At 36.9% G+C, this 17,614-nt stretch overlaps 1 long non-coding RNA gene across 3 annotated transcripts; it reads left to right on the top strand.

Moving 5' to 3' along the window:
* The first annotated feature begins 2,316 nt into the window (after positions 1-2,316).
* Positions 2,317-12,487, top strand: LOC122046624. Of its 3 annotated transcripts, none has more exons than XR_006130328.1 (8): positions 2,317-2,369; positions 10,649-10,718; positions 10,803-10,932; positions 11,008-11,300; positions 11,385-11,486; positions 11,582-12,043; positions 12,149-12,212; positions 12,294-12,487. It is a non-coding gene; the product is annotated as an uncharacterized LOC122046624 (long non-coding RNA). The 3 variants fall into 3 exon arrangements; XR_006130329.1 differs by lacking the exon at positions 2,317-2,369 and adding an exon at positions 8,975-10,564; XR_006130327.1 differs by lacking the exon at positions 2,317-2,369 and having other exon boundaries at positions 8,975-10,718.
* The last annotated feature ends 5,127 nt before the right edge of the window (positions 12,488-17,614 follow it).

Below are 17,614 nucleotides of genomic sequence, written 5' to 3'. Positions count from 1 at the left end.
CAAGGTTTTAACCGGACGCAGCCGACCAGCCGAGCTACGCTCGTTTTGTTAAACTTATATGGAGCGAATTGTATATATGCAGTAGATGGAATGTTTAAAATAAATCGGAGAAAAAGGGGCGTGGCCAAGAATCGAAGCCCAAACCTATGACTTCAAGCAAAGCCCAACGGACCAACTGGGATAGCGATCGTTGCTAATTAAATAGGCAGCGACAAATATTTAAGGTATAGTTGATAACAGAAATAACCCTAGGTTATAAAAAGGGATAAGTTAGGAGAGAAATTAAGTTTTTCTCAAAATTCCTCTTCTCCCTCACGAACGGCGTCGGCGCCGATTCTGCCCGAGCGAAGGAAAACGAAGCTAGGGCTTCGTCTCCGGCGGCCGATGAGCACTTCTCTCCGTCGATTCTTCACAGATTCGAGGTCTCTTCGTCGAAGAGAGCTCGTGGGCACGAGGAAGGGTTGAAATTTAAAGTTTCTCCGCGAACCCTAGAGGTTTTCTCCTTCGGTTTGAATTCAAGAATCATGGTGAGTTGCTACTCACCTGCAGTAGGAGTTGTTCCGAGCTTGATTTATCTTCATGGTTTTCGGATTTTAGGTTGTGGAGATTTTTGGATTTTGTTCCTTCTTGATTCGGTTCTGTTCCTTTCCGTTAGTGCTATGCAAGTGAATGAACTTTGATCCTTCTTCTTGATCCGAATCCTAGCATCAGTTGGCAAATTGTTCCTTTTAAATTTTCAGTTGTGCTTAGGTTTACATCCATCCGAACTCTAACTTTTAGTTGGAGATTAGTCTTTTTTTTAGCTTCAGTTTTCAAGTTTCTTATTTTCAGTTCAGCAGATTATAATCTCTCTTTATTCTAGCATGTTGTTAGATTTTCCAGCCCTAGCATTAAGCCTTCAGTTTTAGTTTAGCTTTTAGTGCTATTCTACATGTGTTCCAGATTCCTTGATTTAGCATTTCAGTTTCGCCTTTAGTTTAATTGCAGTTTTAGATTTTGTTCTTTCTTTCTCCTTGCTGCAATGAAAAAGAACAGCCAAGTGTTAAGCAAATCCAGATTTTTGTATCAAACATCTAGTTTTCTTTGTGTAGCAGTAGGCGTGCACAACTAATGAAGCATGAGCAGATTTTTAGTTTGCATTTAGCTCATAGATTTCTTGTTGATTAGAATAAATTGTCATATGATCAGCCCTGTTTAATAGCATTGCAAATTCAGCCTCTTCGTTATTTAGTAAGCATGATAAAGAATGAGTATGTGCAGCATTGATTCCTTTATTTCTAGTTTCCTTGATATTAGAATTTCATGGGCAGGTTTTTATAAGCATAGTATGCAGATTTTAGATAAACTTAGTATGCAGATTTTGATAAGCTTAATATGCAGATTTTTGTTAAGCTTTGCATGCAGATTTATGTTAAGCTTTGTATACAAATTTCCAGTACGTAGGGTGTGTTCTAGTGCACACCAAGTGTTCGATAGAATGCTTAGCTCAGTAGGATGCTACAGTAAGCATCCAAATAGCTCAGTAAATGCAGTAGAAGCATTTAAAATAACTTATTTAGTCTTGCTTGCTTATATGGGACTACGGTCCAATGGGTGGGCCGCCTCTAGGTTCAGATAACCTAGTTCAGGTTCAGATAACCTAGTTAAAGCAAGATAAGAAAATTAGCTATGAAATCAATATTTTATTTTCAGCAAAGGCACTGTACTGGATTAGATATCCATTGGGTTGGGCTCCCACAGTCGTCCTTAGAACTTGCAATCCCGGGTTTAGTTAGGGATGCGCGCACAGCAAGTACAGTTGCCGGGCCCATCAGCAGCATGATTACTATTTTAATCTATTATGTAAATAGTTTTCAAAATTTCACAAATTAGTTATGTGAATACAAGTTAGACTCAGTTTAGCATTAATTAGTTTAGCTTAGGTATCAATTCAGTTTCTTATTGATACACATGATAGTTCTATGATTAGTTTTACATGTTAGCTTTTCAGTTAGTTTCCTCGTTATTTATAAGCATGATTAGCTATACATGTTTAGTATTTCAGTTAGCATGATTCCTTTGCTATTTATGAGCATGATTAGTTTTACATGTTAGCTTTTCAGTTAGTTTCCTCGCTATTTATGAGCATGATTAGTTGTACATGTTTAGTATTTCAGTTAGTATGATTCCTTTATTGATTTATGAGCATGAGTAGCTTTACATGTTAGCATTCAGTTTTAGCATGTTTTATTTATATACATGCATATCGAGTTTTTGTGAGTAGGATAGCACTCACTAAGCTTTTAGCTTATAGATACTATTTTCCTCCTACTGCAGATAAAGGAAAAGCTAAAGTATAAGGAAGAAGGCGACAAGGAGATGCTGTGACGGTGTGTGATGTGTGGACTATGGAGATCCTATGGACTTAGCTAAAGAACTCACTTAGTTTAAGAATTTGTTTAGTTTAATTTCTTATTAAGTTGATAAGAAAATTTTGTAGTAAGAAGTTGTGTTTCCGCTTTTCATTACCTGCATGATTTGATTTATTAAACTGCGTGGTTGTGAAAATATATGTTCCAGCCGCCTGTGGCTGAGTATATTCTGTATGTATTTATGGATATGGTCGAAATTTTTCGGTAGGGTTTCCATGTGATTTTAATCACACCGGTTAAGTAGAGTTAGTAGTCAAGTAACGGTCATCCTTAGAGTGTAGTAGTAGTAAGAAGGGTGGTTAGTAGTATCGAAAGGTGGGTCCTTACATCACACATAATTTAGGCTTGCCGTCTTCCAAGTAAGAATACCTCTTCTCTTATCTATGTTTTCTGCTTTCATGTTTATAGATAACTAAAGCATGTTAATATTTGATAGCATTTGACATGATAGTAGTAGTTACCTATAACATGATAGTATTAGTTATGCATGTTCTCTACCCATTTAGAAAATGGTATGAGGACGCCCTGAAGGGCACCGCCCATCGAGCCCAGACGAGGCGGTGCCTCCCGGACCTTACAAAGATTAGTGGCTCGATTATAGCGGAACTAGTATAACAGAACACGAGGTAGCCACCTTAAAGGCTAATCAGAATACTCCCACCGTCATCTCTAACCAAACATAGACCCCAAGAGTTATAGAGGTTCCATCCACCAATAGTACTAGTAGAAACCGTAAGAGAAGCTTATCCGATCCAAGGCGGAGAATCAAGCCCGAGAACTTCCCAGCACCGTGAACCATGGGATGCTCAGCGTGGTTCAAAACACTGGAGAGGACGATGGAGCTTCTGACCGCGGCGACAGAAAAGGTGAAGTACGCCCTTACACCGCATACGGTGGGAGAGAATCGAGCGGCGCCCAAGGAGCTAGATGACATGGGCGCGAGGAGAATTCTTCGAGGAGTTCTTCCATATGCGAGTCACGAATCGCCACTACGACGAGTTCATGGAATTTCGTCAAGCTATCAGTTGGGAAGCCGTGAAGAAATTCAACAGTCGTCATGTCGTAACTAGTCAAGACGGAGAAAGAACGAGTCGGTTGATGCTCAAACGCGAGGGAAATAGCTATGAACGTGGCTGGTGGCATTCATAGGCCACAAACCACGGAGGAACTAGTGAGTAGTGCTCTGATCACCGAGCACTACCAGAACAACATCAAGCAACAGAAGCAAGCCTTCTCAGAGTCCAAGGGACAAGGAGGCTCAGGTGCCCAGAAACAGCAGGGCCACCGCTCACATAGCTCTAACGGGAAAGGGAACTCCAGCAACAAGCGCAAATCAGGGAGTTACCCAAAAGGGCCAGCTAGCAAACAGCCCAGCTATCCCAAGTGTGCCACTTGTGGGAAATTCCATCCAGGAGTTTGTCGCAAGGGTACACGAGGATGCTTTGAATGCGGACAGGAAGGGCATATGACCAAGCAATACCCGAACAAGACCAGTTTTCCTGCACCACAGCCGATTCAGTACGGAGGTCAGCCAGCACAGCTCCACCAGATGCAGGCAGCTTTAGATGGTCCACATATCAGCCAGGGCAGACTAGGAGCCCCCTCAGCTACGACCAACGCGAGGATCTACTCACTGATCAGCGAAGATGTAGCGAATGCCTCGACAGTTGTTACAGTTCAGATTAGTATTTTATAGCAAAGTACAACTATCTTATTCGATTGGGGCAACCCATTCTTATATAGCCAGGGCGTTCGCCGATAAGTTAGCAATACCTCTAGAGGTACTCAGTAGGCAGTTTTTGACGACCCTACCTTCGGGAGAAATTATGACATCCACGCACTGGCTCAGAACAGTGCCAGTCATGATAGCAGACAGAGAACTCTTTTGTGATCTGATAGTGCTAGACATGATCGTATTCCAACCTGAAGCAGAAGCACAGTTCGAGTACATCGGAGAACCCAAGAGAAAAAGGGCAAGTTAAGTCCTCGATACGTAGGACCCTACCCCGATCACAGAGAGAATTGGGAAGGTAGCTTACAAGCTAGACTTACCTCAAGATATGTCAGCAATACACAATGTGTTTCATGTCTCCATACTAAAGAAGTGTATTCACGACCTTAGCCAAGTGATTCAGCCTCAGACAGTGTAGATCCAAGAGGATCTTAGCTATGAGAGCAGACACAGATAGTGGACAGAGCAGACAAGATACTAAGAAACAGAGAAGTGTCATTAGTAAAAGTCATCTGGTAGAACCAGAAGCACGAGAAAGTTACTAGGGGAGCGTGGAGACAGCATGAGACAGAAATATGTCCAGAGTTATTCTAAGTTCGAGGACGAACTTTTTATAAGGGAGGGAGAATTGTAACGACCCAATTTTCCCTATTTAGAGTTCTAAAAGACCTTATTAAAATCTAGAAATGCTATAGAAATATTCTAGAGATTTTTAGAAATTTTTAGAGTATTTTTATGGAATTTTTGGAGGTCGTTTGGTATTTTTACTAAGCGAAGTAAGTTTCGACAAAAATATATATGTTGAAGCCGGGTTTTGAAGCCAAGAGCTCGGACCCGAACAAGGTTTTAACCGGACGCAGCCGACCAGCCGAGCTACGCTCGTTTTGTTAAACTTATATGGAGCGAATTGTATATATGCAGTAGATGGAATGTTTAAAATAAATCGGAGAAAAAGGGGCGTGGCCAAGAATCGAAGCCCAAACCTATGACTTCAAGCAAAGCCCAACGGACCAACTGGGATAGCGATCGTTGCTAATTAAATAGGCAGCGACAAATATTTAAGGTATAATTGATAACAGAAATAACCCTAGGTTATAAAAAGGGATAAGTTAAGAGAGAAATTAAGTTTTTCTCAAAATTCCTCTTCTCCCTCACGAACGGCGTCGGCGCCGATTCTGCCCGAGCGAAGGAAAACGAAGCTAGGGCTTCGTCTCCGGCGGCCGATGAGCACTTCTCTCCGTCGATTCTTCACAGATTCGAGGTCTCTTCGTCGAAGAGAGCTCGTGGGCACGAGGAAGGGTTGAAATTTAAAGTTTCTCCGCGAACCCTAGAGGTTTTCTCCTTCGGTTTGAATTCAAGAATCATGGTGAGTTGCTACTCACCTGCAGTAGGAGTTGTTCCGAGCTTGATTTATCTTCATGGTTTTCGGATTTTAGGTTGTGGAGATTTTTGGATTTTGTTCCTTCTTGATTCGGTTCTGTTCCTTTCCGTTAGTGCTATGCAAGTGAATGAACTTTGATCCTTCTTCTTGATCCGAATCCTAGCATCAGTTGGCAAATTGTTCCTTTTAAATTTTCAGTTGTGCTTAGGTTTACATCCATCCGAACTCTAACTTTTAGTTGGAGATTAGTCTTTTTTTTAGCTTCAGTTTTCAAGTTTCTTATTTTCAGTTCAGCAGATTATAATCTCTCTTTATTCTAGCATGTTGTTAGATTTTCCAGCCCTAGCATTAAGCCTTCAGTTTTAGTTTAGCTTTTAGTGCTATTCTACATGTGTTCCAGATTCCTTGATTTAGCATTTCAGTTTCGCCTTTAGTTTAATTGCAGTTTTAGATTTTGTTCTTTCTTTCTCCTTGCTGCAATGAAAAAGAACAGCCAAGTGTTAAGCAAATCCAGATTTTTGTATCAAACATCTAGTTTTCTTTGTGTAGCAGTAGGCGTGCACAACTAATGAAGCATGAGCAGATTTTTAGTTTGCATTTAGCTCATAGATTTCTTGTTGATTAGAATAAATTGTCATATGATCAGCCCTGTTTAATAGCATTGCAAATTCAGCCTCTTCGTTATTTAGTAAGCATGATAAAGAATGAGTATGTGCAGCATTGATTCCTTTATTTCTAGTTTCCTTGATATTAGAATTTCATGGGCAGGTTTTTATAAGCATAGTATGCAGATTTTAGATAAACTCAGTATGCAGATTTTGATAAGCTTAATATGCAGATTTTTGTTAAGCTTTGCATGCAGATTTATGTTAAGCTTTGTATACAAATTTCCAGTACGTAGGGTGTGTTCTAGTGCACACCAAGTGTTCGATAGAATGCTTAGCTCAGTAGGATGCTACAGTAAGCATCCAAATAGCTCAGTAAATGCAGTAGAAGCATTTAAAATAACTTATTTAGTCTTGCTTAAGCTTATATGGGACTACGGTCCAATGGGTGGGCTCCCACAGTCGCCTCTAGGTTCAGATAACCTAGTTCTGGGTTCAGATAACCTAGTTAAAGCAAGATAAGAAAATTAGCTATGAAATCAGTATTTTATTTTCAGCAGTGGCACTGTACTGGATTAGATATTCATTGGGTTGGGTAAACCCTACTAGATTCGGAACTTGCAATCCCGGGTTTAGTTAGGGATGCGCGCACAGCAAGTACAGTTGCCGGGCCCATCAGCAGCATGATTACTATTTTAATCTATTATGTAAATAGTTTTCAAAATTTCACAAATTAGTTATGTGAATACAAGTTAGACTCAGTTTAGCATTAATTAGTTTAGCTTAGGTATCAATTCAGTTTCTTATTGATACACATGATAGTTCTATGATTAGTTTTACATGTTAGCTTTTCAGTTAGTTTCCTCGCTATTTATAAGCATGATTAGCTATACATGTTTAGTATTTCAGTTAGCATGATTCCTTTGCTATTTATGAGCATGATTAGTTTTACATGTTAGCTTTTCAGTTAGTTTCCTCGCTATTTATGAGCATGATTAGTTGTACATGTTTAGTATTTCAGTTAGTATGATTCCTTTATTGATTTATGAGCATGAGTAGCTTTACATGTTAGCATTCAGTTTTAGCATGTTTTATTTATATACATGCATATCGAGTTTTTGTGAGTAGGATAGCACTCACTAAGCTTTTAGCTTATAGATACTATTTTCCTCCTACTGCAGATAAAGGAAAAGCTAAAGGCGACAAGGAGATGCTGTGACGGTGTGTGATGTGTGGACTATGGAGATCCTATGGACTTAGCTAAAGAACTCACTTAGTTTAAGAATTTGTTTAGTTTAATTTCTTATTAAGTTGATAAGAAAATTTTGTAGTAAGAAGTTGTGTTTCCGCTTTTCATTACCTGCATGATTTAATTTATTAAACTGCGTGGTTGTGAAAATATATGTTCCAGCCGCCTGTGATTATGGTCACCGGTACAGGGGAGATTCTGCCGAAATTTTTCGGTAGGGTTTCCATGTGATTTTTAATCACACCGGTTAAGTAGAGTTAGTAGTCAAGTAACGGTCATCCTTAGAGTGTAGTAGTAGTAAGAAGGGTGGTCGTTACAGATTCATCGAACTAAATCTCACCCATTGATAAATTAAAGAAATAAATATCAAGCATACGTGCTTGTTATTATATTAGGATTAAGAGCACACACTTCCATAATAACTGAGGTCTTTGTTTCTTTATAAAGTCAGTATAAAAGAAACGACCTCTAATGGTCCTACTCAATACACTCTAAGTGTACTAGTGTAATTATATAGTTAAGATAAACTAATACCTAATTACACTACGACCTTCCAATGGTTTGTTCCTTTCCATTATGGTCGTGAGTTACTGTTTATAATTTATAAGGTACTGATAACATGATCCTCTGTGTGTGACACCACACACCATGTTATCTACAATATAAATTAATTGAACAACTACATTTATCATAAATGTAGATATTTGACAAATGTGATTCTTATTTCTAGAAAAATGTTTATACCAAAAGCTAGGCTTTTAGTATACATTCTAACATATGGAATGTAGGGTCGGTGATTTATGATATTGCCAGTAAAACTAATTTTAGATTGCATGCTGCATTAATATAGATGATCAGTGATTTTTTAGCATACTCAATGTTGTCGGGTTGGAGCACGGTTGGTAAATTAGCATGTCCACACTGCATGACTGATTCTGATGCATTCTCATTACCTTACAGTGGGAAGGTGTCTTGGTTTGATAATCACCGTAAGTTTTTACTACTTGATCACTCTCTTAGGTGAAATAAGAAAATTTTCTTAAAAAATGTTTTAGTCAGAAAACCCCCTCCACTCCATGCTTCAGGTGAACAAATCATTGAGCAAATTGATAGTTATGGATTTCTACCAGTACCTCAATCTGGTTCTGATGAGATAAATAAATATATTGTTAAGATGTGCAAGTGTGGTTGGAAGAAAAGGAGTATTTTTTGGGAGTTGTCGTATTGGAAGTATCTACTTATTCGACATAATTTAGATGTTATGCATATTGAGAAAAATTTCTTCGATAATATCTTTAACACTGTGATGAATGTGCCTGGAAGAACTAAAGACACTGCAAACTCATGCGATGAATTAAAAGAACAGGTCAATAGACCAGAGTTGCATCAAGATGAAATAACTAATAGATTTTCAAAGGCTTGTTATACATTGGACAAAGATGGCAAGCAAGCTTTATGTAATTGGTTGAAAGAAATCAAATTTCTATATGGTTACGCCTCAAATATGGCTCGATGCGTGGATATGAATAGATTAAAGATATTTGGAATGAAAAGTCATGATTGTCATGTATTTATGCAAAGACTTATTCCAGTAGCTTTCCATGACTTACTTTCTCAAAATGTTTGGCAAGCACTCACTAAATTGAGTCTATTTTTTAGAGATTTGACAGCAAGGTGTGTTACGATGGATGATATGCTTCGGCTAGAAACGGGCATTCCTCTCATATTATGTAAACTGGAGCGCATATTTTCACCAAGTTTTTTTGATTCAATGGAACATCTACCAGTACATTTACCATACGAGGCACAAATAGCAGGTCCTGTGCAGTACAGATGGATGTATTCATTTGAACGGTTTTTGAGGAAATTAAAAAATAATGTTTGTAACAAAGCAAGAGTTGAAGGGTCAATATGCAATGCTTGTCTAGTTGAAGAAACATCTTCTTTCTGCTCCTATTATTTTGTTGATAGTGTGCAAACAAGACATCGCAGGTGTCCTAGAAATTATGATGATGCTTGTCAGCCAATAGATCCATCGATGCTTTCTATTTTTAAGTTTCTTGGTAAGTTAATGAGTGCATCGCTTTCTAGATGGTTAACCGAGGAAGAATATCATGCTGCAAGAACATATATACTCTTAAATTATAAAGAGGTCAAACCATACATAAAGTAAGTAAACTTCTTAAGTCAAATATTTATCCTCCATTTAATTATTTTGCTTGATATCCCAATTTATAATTACTTTTTTTCTCAGCTTGTACGAACAATAATTATATCTACAAAACCCATCAATTGGTGCAAGTGAGGTAGCTACAAAGTTAGAGACTGAATTTGCATTGTGGTTTCAAATATATGTAAGAAAATTTGTGAAATTTTTGAGTTCATGTTTATTAAGAAGTGTGCTAAGATATATGTTACTTATTTTTATAGGTGAAAGACCATAGAATATCAAATATGTAAGATGATAGGATAATGAATATTGCATCAGGACCCCTTCGTAAAATAAAGGTGTATTCTGGTTACTATGTTAATGGCCTTAAATTCTACGTGGCACAACGAGATTCACGGAGATTAACTTATAATTCTAGTATTTGCGTCAAAAGATCTATGGACAACAATAACACTGAGTTTGATTACTATGGGAGACTTGACGAAATCATAGAGATTGAATATCCTGCATTACCAATAAAGAGGTGTGTGTTGTTCAAATGTTCATGGTATGATCTGACCCTAAGAATTGGTACTAGAATTCATCCAAATTATAATTTAGTTGAGGTTAATGCAAATAAAAGATTCAACAAGTTTAAGCCTTCTATTTTCGGAATACAAGTGGGTCAAGTTTTCTATCTTGAATACCCTACGAAGAGAAGAAGATCTAGTGAATGGTTGTCTGTTTGTCGAATCAAGTCTCGCTCGACCATAGAGATGCCGAATACAATCACTGCTCAACATGATGCATTTCAGAATGATGAAGTGGAGAGACATTCAGTTGATTTACAACACCAATCTACTTCTCAATTACTTGTAGATGCTAATGACATTTACGAAGAGATAGATGATGGAGAGATGTCCAATAGTGAGGATGAAGTTGAACTAAGCTCATCTAGCAATGAGGACATAGAAACTGTTAATTTTGATTAGTCGGATGTTAATGATGATTAAATATTAACATTATTATTTTCGACGGTAAGTAATGTTTCCATATTGTTTTGTGTTTAAATTATCAGGTTTTTAGACCTTATTATGATGTATTGCAATGTTATTTTGCAGATATCATTATGGCAGAGCAGCAGCCTGTGGCACCGCGTGGCTACAAGGTCCTTACCATTGTCGAGGACTCGTAAGTATTTTGTACTATTAATTCAAGTTTATATATAACTTTAGTTATAATATATTTCTCATAACTTCATATTATTTTGTGCAGGTTTACTCCAGATGGGCACAGAGTTGCCACATATATCACTACAAAATTCAAGGAACAAGTTAGTGCGTTTGGTACTACATGGAGGCATGTAGACCAGGATATGAAGCTATTTTATTATAATGAATTTGTGGTAAGTAAATTTAATATATTTGACATTCTATAATATAGTTATCATTTAAACTAAATGTTTAACTTATAATTACAGAAAAGGTATACATGGGAGGACGGGAAAGAAGAACAATTTAAAGCCACATGGAATGCTTATTGTGTCAAACTCTACAGAGATCATATGTATTACATGAGAAAGAAGGGCACTAGGCCTGTGTATGTTTCGAAGGTGATATGGAGTGCATGGATGGCCACCTAGGCTGTAGAAAGGTGGCAAGCTAATGCCGAAAAGGCAAAAGCAAATAGGAATACAGAGCAGGTGGCCCGAGCACCGGAACCGCTCAGCATACGTCAGAATCCAGATCTATTGTTGAGCATACCATGAATCTGGTGACTATAATTTAAAATTTTGTATTTATTACCAACCTTGTATTGTTGAGCATACTAATTTTTTCCCGAATTTTTTGAATGTAGAAACGTGAGTTTACCCGACAACCTACATGTATGGAGATTTTTCTCAAAACCCACAAGAAGAAGGATCGGCCATTTGTTGATTCTCGATCTCAAACTCTACATGTAAGATTATTAACTTTAATACATTTGTTCATTTCTATCTTGATTAGTATTTAGTAATACAGATCAAATTAGATATTATATTGTTTTTTATCCAGCAACAAATGACAGAAAGGGTGGCTCAGGCATCTCAGCCATTAGCAGAGGGTGGAGAGTCACAGTCTTTATCCACCGACGATCTAAATGAGATTTATTATGATGTTGTCAGTGGAAGGACAAAAAAGTTCACCCTCTACGGCCTTGGCTCTCAGGCCAAAGTAGTATTTGATCGTTTGAGGAATCCAGTAGGTCGTGCTAGTTCCTCTTCTTCTAGTGAGATGCAGTCTTTAAGACGTGAAAATCAAGAAATGCGTTCTCAACTGAAATCAATGGATCAGAGGATGGCTGATATGAATCAGTGAGAGCTGATGAGGAGAAGAAGAGAGCTGAACGTGACAAGAGTAATGAAGATCTCATGGCCCAAATGCGGGCGATCGTGGCTTCTTTCACCCAGGCATCACAGGGTTCTGAGTCACAGGAGACTCAAGATCCATCAGACGGTGATCGTTAGCTTTTTTGAGGTTTGTTCAACTACACTTTAGTTTTTTATTTATTATATAGAATGTGAGCCTGTTTTGATATTATAACATGTTTATTTCTAAAGGTTTTATTACTATATGTTTCAGGAATCATGTTCAATCCTATTTACATATTGGCTCTTGACTACATCATTTGCTCATTTTTGTTCAGGTATCATTTTATATAAAATTCGTTATACATATATATGCAAACTGTTTATTTATTCATCATTTTGTATTTGCCTTTCTACAGGATTTTCTTTATGATTTCACGTTCTTGTATTATTTGGAGTACATTCTAGTTCAGTAATATTATGTAAACTTGACTTTAGATATAGATGTGTGGAATATATATTCTGTAGATTTGGTTAGCTATAGATTGTATGAAATATGTTTTTGTATGTGGATTTTATTAGTGTAGATTATATTGTCATATGATATATATATGTGTGGATTATATTTGTTGTGGATTGTATTTGTTGTGTGGATTGTATGATACCATCGATTGTGATGGTTTGTTTATGTATTTGAAAAATGTATATGGGTACAGCGTGTAAACGAAATGAACCTGTGAATTTTTTTTTATTTCCCGGCGGAATACCGACAGAACGGCATTCCGTCGGAATTTATCGAACCCACAAATTTCGATAGATTACCGACGGAACCGGTAGTTCCGTCGGTATATTTCCAATTTCCCGACGGAACATTAAGTTCCATCGGAGGATTTTCGTATTTGGTAAGTGTTTTTGATGCGGACTATACCGACGGAAAATAAATTCCGTCGGTATATATTACCGACGGAATTACTCTTTCAGTCGGTAATCCAGGGTCGTTGGATATGTTACCGACGGAAATTATTCTGTCTAAAGTCTGTCGGTATGGGCATGAACCGACGGATATTTCCGTCGGTAAAATTGGTTTTTTTTTTTTTTTTTTGTAGTGTGAGCTTGGCGTGAATCGGGCTCATCCAGAATATCCGTCGGTAAAATTATTTTATTATTTTTTTTTATAGTGTGAGCTTTGCGTCAATCGGGCTCATCCAGAAATGAAGGTCCTTCTCGAGTAATGAATTGACATTAAAATAGAGATGCCCTAGCTAGTTTGTCCACAACTTCTAAGTAAGTTGGCTCCAGTTTGAATTGGCTCAGGTTTGATGACTTGTGCAACTCCATCTGGCAACCTGTCGACCAAGAAAGATGAGTAGAAGGTCGAACTAACAATAAATGTGATTTTAACGTTATCCTTATTTATTCATTATCAAAATATTAATAATAGAAAACTAAAACTTATCAGGATAATAATAAATACACTTTGATAATGAAAAAATAATATCAAAACCAATAAAAATCAGAATTAAACCCGATTTACACCTTCACCCGTGTTAAGGAAGGAGAGTTCCGTTTTAACCATTAATTGAGTTTTTTGTTTTTTCAGCTATGTTAACTCCCTGCAATTTAATTTTGATCAGAAAATAATTAATTATTAGAAACGTAAATGAAAATGGATGGATAAGAGAGTTTTATGGTATGAAAGTTGATTTATAATGAATGCCAACTATTGATGTTGCTAATCGTATCCAGCCTAATTAATCATTAATTGTACCAAACTTAGTTCACTCGTGTCTTAGTGCTATGTGTGTGCATCAAATGTCGGATTGGTCAAGGTTAAAATTGCCCAAGCATACCTACATTTGGTTACCGAATTAATTTTTTAAAAGTGTAATGGAAGTATTAATGATCAATCTAAAATAGTTCAACAATTACTAGCGGATCCCTAATCACTCGGACTGAAATGACCGTGAAAGAATTATAATTGAAATTTATTGTACGAAACAATAAATCATACCTCGTTGCGGTGAAATCCGGAGAAGAGAAAATCGTTGAATGGAGGAAGTCGCCTTGCTGTCTACGAGAAGGTTACAGTGACGAACGCTTCTCGACGATTCCACAAACCAAATTTCGCAGCCTTGGATGTATTTCTTCCTCTCTTTCTTCCACATCTCCTTCACGAACCACCCTTGGACGCACCCTTTATATAAGAATTAACCCAAGGGTAAAAGGGACTTTTTCCCTTAAGAGTAGTGGACAATGTGGGCTTCCCCACATTCTCATTTCCTACATGTCCCACTCGTCCAAGGTAAGTTACTAAGGCTAGTTCATTTAGGTAAGTCACTAAGACTAATTAGTCACAAAGACTAAATAAGTCATATAGAATATATAAGAGTTTAGTTACATCTAATTTATACTTAGAGAAGATGGTTCGTGCAATAGTCAGCACACTGAGCGATAGATGCTAAGAAGATTGTTACACCTTACATAGCCGTTCTTTGAGCAATCAATGCTAACAAAGTTTTTACACTTTATTTAGCTGCTCCTCCAAATGAATCGGAGACATTCTCATGATAGCGCATAGCCTCTCTGTCCTAGTGGCACATAGCTTTTATCCAGGATACATCCAATCTCTTAGTGACACACAACTATTATCTTGGAGATATCCATATTTGTCATTTACCCAGATTAAATAATCTTCATTTATATCAATATGAACATTTATAATCCCTTATTATGACTCTTATGTCAAGAGCATGTTCCATATTCAATATTCACAATCATTTCTATACATAACAGAAATGGGTCAACCAGTGAATAGCATCAAAAGATGTAAATATATTTAATTTTCTTTTTTAGCTAGAATCTATTCATTCTAATCAGTCGCTTTCTTAGTTATGTTCCATAGACTGAATCATTCATAGTCATAGAATACATGTTAAAGTAGCTGACGCTGATTAAAACTTCAAGTAAACAGATAAATAATCACTAAGGGTAAAACTGAGATTAACTTATAATCTTAAAGGTTTTACATAGTAGAGAAATAGGGATTCATTCTCCTACTACCTTTATTATCACAATAACATATGTGGTATGAATCACATGCTATGATGTTATTCTCTTTACAAAAAAAGAGCACATTTTTTCCTTATATTTAACATCATATAAATTTTGATCTAGACATACCTAATGTCTAACCATGAATTCAACATATGGATTTCAATATGACGTTTAACAGGTTCAGTAAATGGTGGGGTCATTTACTTTAATTATTATTAACACATAAATGATCTCAACTTGACACAATTATCAAGGCGACCTTAACTTATGGATCTGTCTCTGTTCACAGCTACGTAAGCTGTCCCATAAGCAACGGTCTTACCTCTATTTGTACTCAACAAACAGAGATGATTGTCCATGTAAGTGGACCAATCTCAACCTGCCAGCATGCTCACTGAGATCTTATATGAATGTAACAAAATCATATACACTGAATAAATTATGAAAAATTACATAATCAAATCACAATATATGATTGTTATTACAATATTGTTGCATTCTACGAAGTCTCAAAGACTTTACATGCTCTTTAAATGACTCTTTAGTCATTGACTTAGTAAAAAGATCTGCAAGCATAGCACGTGTAGGGAGATACTCAAGAATTACTTTTCTTTTAGCCATAATATCCCTTATAAAGTTATATTTTATAGTTATATGCTTGCCTTTACTTGATATTTGTGATCCTTGGAAAAAGGTATTGCAGCTTGACTGCCATAGTAGATAGTTACTGAACTCTCACTATTCTCAATAATTTTCAGATGCTTCAGGAATCTTCTCAACCAAACTACTTCCTGCATAGTCACTGAACATACCACATATTTATCTTCCATAGTTGACAAAGCTACACAAGCTTGTTTCTTGTTGTTCCATGAGATGGCGCCACCATTCAATAAGAACACATAGCCTGATGTGGATTTCCTATCATCTAGGTCTTCAACCCAATCTGTATCTGAATAACTTTTCAGACTCATAACTGATTCTTGAAAACAGAGACAATAATCTGTTGTCGCCTTTAGATATCTGAATATCCTTTTTACCGCCTTCCAATGTCTCGGTCCTAGGTTTGACTGGAAGCGACTGACTAAGTCAACAGCATAGCTGATATTGGGACATGTACACAATATAGTGTACATCAAACTACCAATAACACTGAATAATAGTTTTCTATTTATCTCAGCTATTTCCTCTAGAGTTTTGAGACATATACTCTTGCTCAAAATAGTACCTTTTACAATAGGTGTATGTTCTATATTGCAATTAGACATGCTAAAATGATGTAATATCTTATTCATATAAGACTCTTATGACAGACCCAAAAGTCTTTTAGGACGATCTCTAATGATCTTCACCGCTAAGATGTATTCAGCTTCTCCCATAGCCGTTGTATCTAGAGCCGTCAATTTGGGTTGGGCCCGTTGGGTTGGCCCGCCCCGCCAAATAATTTAAGCGGATTGGGTTGGAATTTTATCAACCCAAGTCCGCCGTGGGCCGACCCACCTAGGCCCGCAACCCGCGCGGGTCAACCCGCTCGGGCTTGGGTTGACCCGCGGGTTGAAAAACACATGTAAGCTAAGTTTTATGCCAATTTATTATCTTTCTTTGTTATAATTTTGAAATAAAAATAGTACTTTTCATTCAACATAAGTACTCATTTGTGTTCATTTATATTTAAAATACATGTTTATGTATACATTTAATTGTAGAAAATTTTTTCGAAGTAAAATGTTGAAGATATGAAATATTTTTAAATTTTTTAAAAAAAATTTGATGGGCCCGCGGGTTGGCCCGCCAAACCCGCAACCCGCCTTAGAATGGGTTGGGTTGGAAATTTCCTAACCCGCAAAGTTGGTGGGTTGGCCCGCCCCGCCCCGCCAAATGGTTAACCCGCCACAGGCCGACCCGCCCCGCCACGGGTTGGCCCGTCTAACAGCTCTAGTTGTATCAAATTGTGATGACAGTCATTTCTTGACTTCATTTACATACCCAATGTCATTTCCAGCTATCAGCATATCATTAACATATAATGATAAAATGACATACTTTTTTTTTCTTTTTAAGAAAACATAATGATTCTCATTGATCATCTCGAAACCATAAGATAAAATGACTTCGTTAAATTTTATGTTCCATTTTCTTGACGCTTGCTTTAGCCCATATATAGACTTTTTAAGTCTACATACTTTTTCCTCTTGGCATTCAACAATGAAACCTTCTAGTTGAACCATATAGATTTCCTCATCAAACTCACCATTAAGGAACGCGATTTTGACATCCATTTGATGTAATTCCAAGTCATAATGTACCACAAAGGCTAAAATAACTCGTAATGATATAAATTTCACTACGGGAGAAAATGTCTCTTTAAAGTCAATATCCTCTATTTAGGTATATCCTTTTGCAACTAAACGAGCTTTATATTTGTTAATTGATCCATCAGTTTTCCTCTTTATTTTGAGAACCGCTTATTTCTAATAGCCTTTCGGCCCAAAGGAAGATCGACTAAGTCCTAAACATGATTTTGAATTATAGACTCCATCTCTTCATCCATTGTAGCTTTCCACTTTTCTCTAACTCTACATCTCAATGCTTCCTCAATGGATTGAGGTTCGTCGTCATTAATTGGAAGTGTTATCAATACCTCATTCTCAATATTAAACCTCTTCTTAGATTTGATTTTACGAACAAT

Source organism: Zingiber officinale, chromosome 2B, assembly GCF_018446385.1.
Source record: "Zingiber officinale cultivar Zhangliang chromosome 2B, Zo_v1.1, whole genome shotgun sequence".
Lineage (NCBI taxonomy): Eukaryota > Viridiplantae > Streptophyta > Magnoliopsida > Zingiberales > Zingiberaceae > Zingiber > Zingiber officinale.
The sequence above is the reverse complement of the archived record's forward strand: the minus strand, read 5'-3'. Positions and strand labels throughout refer to the sequence as shown.